The following is a 6,095-nucleotide window of genomic DNA, read 5'->3' as shown; positions in this document are numbered from 1 at the left end:
CCCCCCTGGCCGCCGCCGCCGCCGTCGTTTCGCGCGTCCTCGAGCCCGCCGCGCGCCCCCGCTAAATACCACACACTGCGGCGGCCGCCATGAGGAGGCGCGGCCCCGCGCGCCGGCAGCCTGGAGGGGGCGGGACTTCCCGCGGGCGCGCAGGCGCAGAAGCTCTCGTCCGGTCGGCGGCGATCTGCGCGGGCATCTTGGTGCGGGTGTCCGAGGGTCGTGGTTGGCCCTCTGGCTGCTCCGTTACCGTTGCGGCTACTAACAGCTCGCGCGTAACAAACGCGGGCTCGTCACGCTCTCGCCCGCAACCGTCCCTACCCGGAGGAAGCTAGCGCTTGCCTGCCGCGTCAGAACTCCTGGTCGCGCGGCCCCCGCGGGGCTTTGTTTCGCGCGCGGCCCAAGGGGTCGTCCCGCACCTTCGCCCCTGTTTACGGTCCCTCCTGTCGGGTTTGCTGATGTCACAAACAGCGCCTCCGCCGGCCCTTCCCAACTCCTCTTTGCCAAAGGAAAAGAAGCCGGCCGCGGCGCCCACCGACCGGGATCCCACCCCTAAACGAGAAGTCCAAACCCCTCCCTTTGGTTTGAGCTGCTCTTCAGCAAAACTGGGACGAGTTTCAAAGGCTTATTTTAGCTGAAAAGTGGGTAGTATGGAAAGCACGCCTTTCCCCATGTGTCCTTGCTCATCTGGAAGTCCCACTCATGGGACTTTATTTCTTTTTAAATAAAAAATAAAAGGAAAGCTTATTCACAGTTCTTTGTTGGGTACAACGCATATATCTGAGCAAACGCCAGTGTCTGAGACATTTACAAACTGGATTTCCATGTAAGATGCTCCATAAAAAATATTATATGTGGAAACTAAAAAGGTACTTTTTACATGAGATATTACAAACCAGAGAGTAGTCTCCCCATTATCTCTAAACTCTCACCAATAGGAAAGCTTTGGGGATAGTAAGTTTTTATGCAAGCACTCTGCTGAGAACACTCTCAAAGTTTCAGATCCAAAGCCAAAGACACAAAGTTATTTTAGGTACTGATGCAAGCTGCTAATTTCTGGCTTCCCGCAACAAATCTGTAGACTGTTCTGTGTTGATACCTCTACTTCTGTTTTCAACCTAATTCTTATTGTGGCTGCTCTCTTTCTATGGAACCCTTAGCACACCCAGTGTTTCTTGAGGTTGGGAAAGTAAAAGACCACATGTTCTTAGCTGCAAGCTATAATACTAATATACTATAATGCTTGTCCCCAAAGCCCAAAAGTCAGATGAAGAACTTGAGTTATGTAGTTATTGATGTGTTCTATCATTCATTCCTTCAACAGTAAGTATTTACATAGTGATTCTAATATGTTCTGTCATACACTGTACTTGGACATGCCTGGAGCTTAACCTAGTCTGGAAGACATTCACTCATTTATTCTTCATTCATTCATTCCATCATTGCCAGCTGCAGTGGAATAGCTCTGCATTCACAGTGTATACAATCTCATGGGGCACAAATATTAATTTCACAAATATATCACTACCACTGTGGAAAATGTTACAAAAGAAATAAAAAGGTACCTGATGCCAAGAAGATACATAACAAGCCAGAAAGATAATGTAGGATAAGTGATTGAGTAAGAACAGAAGTTTTAGAAAGAATTGTGGTTGTGGGGTAATTGGAAGACTTGAATAAAGGCGAAAGCATTTTAGAGGAAAGCCTTGCTTGGTCAGAAGCCTGCCCAGTTGCAGGAACTGAAAAACAATCTCCCCTGTGGGTTATTTTCCCTTTCGGGGAGGGCGGGGAGGGGGGGATGGAGAAGAAACAGAGAGCACAAGGCATGGGTGCCTGGTATAGAGAATGCTGAAGTCAATGAGGTCCGGACAGAGCTGGGCTTCTGGGCCAAGGTATCCAAATTATGTAATGAACAATACTCAGACTGGTGAGGGCAAGAAAGGATTCACTGTGGGATAAAGTTGGAACAAGGCTTTGGCTAAAGGGTAAGAGTTGTCCAGAGGAATATGGAAAGGACTTCCAAGCTATGGTAACATATGTGAAGGCTTAATTACAAAAGAGAGTGGTATGTCCAAAACTAAGCATGATAGACTGACCAAAATGAGTGAAGGCTGACCAGGGAAAACACATCTGTCTAGGCAAGAAACGAAGGCCTGAACCAAAAAAATGGCAAAGAACATGTTCAGGAGGGTGTTCGAGAGACAGTTGGATCTGGAGTGAAATCAGTTGGATTTAGGGACGGTGTCACACCTTACCAGGATTAGGTTCTAAATTCCACCCATAAAGAAAAGTGTGTATAGTCAAAATAATCCTTAAGAATCCTTCCAGTTGCCCATAAATTACTCTACATTGTCTATTTATACAATCCCATACCAGGTATGTACTTATAAATGCCCAACATTACTTATACAAAATATAAGTTTACACTATTTAAACTGCAGTTTCCTCTCACATTATTTGGAGGTTGGGGGAATTATTATAAGGTCAACAGAGTTCAGTTTCGCTCCAGTTTGGGGTAATTTTTTCATTTTCTCAGGTGATGCCTTGGGAATAGTCACGTGGCCTCATACTGGGTTGTAGAGGACACAAGCAGTCACTCCCTGGGGAGGGGCAGCACTGGGGAATTTGCCCCTCAGAACCTCTCGGCCTGTGCTAACAGTGCAATGGGCATTAACCAAAGAAAACTTGCCAACATGAAACTTGCCAAAGTTCCAAACACCCAGCTTTGCTACAACCAAATTTTGGCCCCTCATGTCCCTGTCCATTCTCCTATCCAACAGCATTTTGTCCAGCTGAAAATAACAGTCTCACCTGGACCACTGCCGACAGGAGGGAAGTCGCCGTATTCGCTGGTGGACTCTTCTAAGCCACAGGGCTTCCCAGGACGAAGCGTTCCCTGAAGACACCACGCAGCAGTCTCAAAGTGTCGGAGCTTTTACCTCAGCTACTCAGAAGCAACTTCTGGCCCTGGAGTTCTAGCACTTGCTTTCCTTGGCTTCGTTTGTGTCTGCTCTCAACTAGGAGAGTCAAAATTACTTCTTCCTTCTCCAGCTTCCTGGTTTTATAGAACTAATCTCATTTGATTAATTCCATCTGCACTAATCCTAACTCCATCTAGAGGGACTCCGTCTGATTTAGTTCATTCCTATTGGAGGTATGACTAGCTGATGGGTGAGACACAAACATCACTACTATACATGTTAAACATTTGAAGGAAAATGGCCCAATTGTGAGGTAACAATCTTTTCTGGGGGGAAAAAAAAAGACAACTCTAGGGTGCCGGATGCCTCAGTCAGTTAAGCTTCCGACTCTTGATCTCAGCTCAGGTTTTGATCTCCGATCCTGAGTTCAAACCCCACATCAGGCCTCCACAATGGATGTAAAGCCTACTTACAGTAACAAAAAGAAGGAGGAAGAGGAGGAGGAGGAGGAGAAGAGAAAAGAAAGAAGACAACTCTACTTCTCTACTTCCAGAACATCTAATCTGTAGAAAACCATTTTGTAAATTGTAAAGCCTACCCCACTAGTGCTCTATTTGATGGTATTTCAGAATGAGTGCTAAATACTTTCAGGCCATGCGGAAAATATCTCAAGGTAAGACTTCCTGTTCCCTTCAAATCACATCAAATGGTAATTCCATCTCCTCCAATGAAACATAAAGTGCTAGCCCTGTAGCTGACCTCTAGTAACTGCTCCAGTGATACTAAGCAACTTGACTTTCCTCTTTCCTACTTATGAATAAAGCAGACACCGATGACACATCTATAGTTTGGGATCTTAAATGAATTCATTGATATTTAATATAGGTCAAATACCAAATCACTGGCATCTTCTCAAAGACAACTGTTTTTTTCATGATGCCTGTTGGGATTCTACCCACAAGATGAAGTAGGAGCAAGTAGAATAAGTAGAAAGTGTTTGTTTTACTGTATTTGGTCCATGGTTTTTAACAACTGAATCATGTTCAAAATTAGATATCATTATTTCTTTCACATCGGAATTCTCTAAAAATACACACATACATAAACATTCTTCCTCACCCCACATTCTCTTACATGATTATTTTTAAACTGTTCCATGAATTAAAAGCACTAGCCAGATCTTTGGGCAAACCAGTGTACTTAATTTAAGAAACATGAATTCAAATTATATATAGTCAAATTACGTATATTTTATGTTATATATTACATATATCAGTATACTCCATATCATCCCTCCAATACAATACAATGCTATAGGAACTTTCTAAATGCTCCCCAAAAGCTCAAAGCCTTGGCCTCACTTAGCATAACCCTCCCTCCCTCTAGTCACCAGTGTCCTTTTCCCAAAGCACAAATCCTTCCTTTGTTTAGTCCTTGCCTGGTGCTGCTCTAATTAGTGGATTTCTGAATAGGTCTCTGCAATCCCTGAATTTTTGGAAGGCCCATATTTCAAATTTCTCTTCCATCAAGCCTCTACTAGTTCACTGACTAATTTGGTCAATGCATTAGTGTCAAAGCACACAGGCTGTCCTCTAAATAGTCAAAACAAATTGTCCTTTGCATGGATTATATACAATCTTAGATAATGCTGTCAAAGTTGGCAAAACCAGTTAAGAGAGTAAAGATATTTTCAAGTGTCGAATGTCAATACAGTTGTTTTACAACGGACCAGTTCACAAGACTAAACCCATCACTACTGACTGGATCACTGATGGCCTCTCTGCTTCCAGGCAATCATAGAGAACTTCTGCCCAGGAAACTACTGCTAACTCCTCTTATATTAGACCGTCAATACGCATTTATCATTCTGCTTAGGTGGATAGCCCTGAAGACATATTAGCGTTTCCTTCCAAGCTTAGCTCTGCTGCTAGCCAAACCGAGAGCCTTTCCTGGTCTGAAACTGGGAGGCACTTCTCCCTCCCAAATAGATTCCTATCAGCTTTGCAAAGGAAAACAGGTCCCCAACATGTCAGACATGCCTGAAGCAGAGCAGAAACAATGTTTTCTTTATCAGACACGCCTGTTGCCAGTCATTCACTGTCTGGAGTTAGTGAATGTATTAAACAGCATCCAAAACAAATTCTGCCAAACATGGTAGAGAAGAAATTGGAGACACACCATGAACATCTAAAAAGGTGACCGGGAGTAACTGTAGAAAGTTCCAGAAAGCCCAAATGATCCGAAAATGCATTAGCCCACAACTTCTTTCTCCTTGCATTTAACCTATTTCTTCAGGAAAAATATTATGAGCAAGTCAATAAATTTTGCAAGAAGCTAGAAAATCCTTCAGGCTTATATGCACCTGGTGGTCTGTGGGAGACCATGATATTAACAATTACTTTCCAAAGGTCAGTCTTAAATCATTAAAATGCAACTAGTATATGTCCTGACACTTTTGCTATAATCCCTGCCAACCCTCACTGCTTCCCAACCCCCCAGCCTGCCTCAATACACCTATAAAATATAAATAGTCATTTCCAAGGATGCAAATCTTTTCTTTATAATCATCAGGATTTAGCCTTTTTAAAAATTTTATGTTGAGCTCCTGTTATGTGCTAAGGAGTCCACTATTGAAGGAGGGACAGGACACATTCACCACTGTGTCCCCATCAAGGCCCAGCACAGTGCCTGGCACAGGGCCCTCAAAATTCTTGTTAAGCAGATGGAGAACTACTAGATGAGAACCGTGTCCTTAAGAGCAGGCTGTTGACAGAATCTATTTACCATTCTTCTTGTCCATGCGTTCACTCATTATTAGCAGGTATCTTTTCCTTCTTTTGTGGAAGAACTAGCATTTACTGAACTCCTAACGCACTTAAATTTATAGGTTACTTAATTTAAAATTAGGAATATGTAGGAAAGGTGCATTTGAGGATGAGGAAACTGAAACTCACTAGAGGGTAGTTTTTCCAAGGATACATACTAATAAGTGGTAGAGTGAAAGTTAAAATTCAAGTCCAATTTCCAAAGCTTTGCTCTTGGGGCACCTGGGTGGCTCAGTCGGTTAAGCCTCCGACTTCGGCTCAGGTCAGATCTCACGTTCGTTCGTGGGTTCCAGCCCTGCGTCAGGCTCTGTGCTGACAGCTAGCTCAGAGCCTGGAGCCTGCTTCCGGTTCT

The 6,095-nt window shown here is 43.7% G+C and overlaps 1 protein-coding gene across 1 annotated transcript in view; it reads right to left on the bottom strand.

Moving 5' to 3' along the window:
* SIAH1 (siah E3 ubiquitin protein ligase 1) overlaps window positions 1-3,081 on the bottom strand; it is a 34,392-nt gene extending 31,311 nt beyond the window's left edge. Inside the window, exon 1 of the mRNA XM_029924811.1 lies at window positions 2,809-3,081. The gene's annotated coding sequence lies outside the window, so the exon portion shown is untranslated. The remainder of the gene's footprint in view (window positions 1-2,808) is intronic.
* Between the last annotated feature and the right edge of the window lie 3,014 nt (window positions 3,082-6,095).

Source organism: Suricata suricatta, chromosome 16 (genome assembly GCF_006229205.1).
Source record: "Suricata suricatta isolate VVHF042 chromosome 16, meerkat_22Aug2017_6uvM2_HiC, whole genome shotgun sequence".
Lineage (NCBI taxonomy): Eukaryota > Metazoa > Chordata > Mammalia > Carnivora > Herpestidae > Suricata > Suricata suricatta.
This window is presented reverse-complemented; position numbering and strand designations above follow the sequence as displayed.